The sequence below is a fragment of the Aptenodytes forsteri genome, unplaced genomic scaffold (genome assembly GCF_000699145.1).
Source record: "Aptenodytes forsteri isolate BGI_AS27 unplaced genomic scaffold, ASM69914v1 Scaffold325, whole genome shotgun sequence".
NCBI classification, from domain to species: Eukaryota; Metazoa; Chordata; class Aves; order Sphenisciformes; family Spheniscidae; genus Aptenodytes; species Aptenodytes forsteri.
This window is the reverse complement of record NW_008795575.1, coordinates 2,802,740-2,803,608: the sequence shown is the minus strand read 5'-3', so window position 1 is coordinate 2,803,608 and position 869 is coordinate 2,802,740. Positions and strand designations below refer to the sequence as shown.

At 59.3% G+C, this 869-nt stretch overlaps 1 protein-coding gene across 1 annotated transcript in view; it reads left to right on the top strand.

The window, feature by feature from the left end:
* Window positions 1–434: 434 nt before the first annotated feature.
* BRINP1 (BMP/retinoic acid inducible neural specific 1) overlaps window positions 435–869 on the top strand; it is a 91,161-nt gene continuing 90,726 nt past the window's right edge. The window contains exon 1 of the mRNA XM_009282257.1: window positions 435–662. The gene's annotated coding sequence lies outside the window, so the exon portion shown is untranslated. The remainder of the gene's footprint in view (window positions 663–869) is intronic.

Sequence of the window (869 nt, the reverse complement as noted above, 5' to 3'; positions counted from 1 at the left end):
CAGCCCCGTCCGGCGGCCCTTCCCGGTCTCATCCTCCCTTCCCACGGCCCAGGCTCCGTCTGGCCGGAGCTTAAGTCCCTCCTTTTTGCCCCCCTCCGCCCCTCCCCCTTCCCTAATTATGTACAAAACACTTCTTAGAATAAAATGGCCAGGCTGGGCTCCTCCCTGCTTTCCTCTTCCCCATTCATCCTCTCCAGACCGCTCCAAGCCCCTCCCCCGGTGGCAAGCCCAGCCTCTCGCTTCCCTCCTGGAGCCCTTTTCATTTTTATTTCTAACCCCCTGTACATTCTCCCTGCTGCCTCTGCTCCTTCCCCCGATGGCTACGAACTGAGCAGCAGAAGAGAGAGGAGAGCACAGGAATAAGGGAAGGGGGGAAAAAAACAAGAAAAAAGAAAGAGGGGGGAAAAAAAGGATTCTTTATTTTTTTTTTTTTTTTTTTTTTTGCCTCTGCCCTTAATGCCCGCGATCTGGATCAAGGAAGGGGATTTTCTGTCTGAGCATGAAAAGGACTGCTAGAGCCCCAGGATTTTCACGCCTGCATTATCAGCCCAGCACCCAGTATGCGAGCTGGACAGAGAAGCTCTCCCACAAGTTCCTACCGAGCCGAATAAAAAAAACCCACGGGCGACCCGATCTCCGCCAGAGAGGGACATTAGCATCAGGTAAGGCGAGCGCTGCGCTGCGGCTGCAGCGATGCCCCTGCCCCGGCGCCGGCTGCGGGCGCCGATCGGGCTCCCCCGTCCTGCCTCGGCCGCGTTGTGTAACGCGCCCCGCGGCACCTCTCCGCCCCCAGCCGCGCACACGTTTGCCTCTGCGTTGCACCCCCGCCCTGGGCAGCACAGAGTTATGGGGGGCCGGGGGGCGGGGGG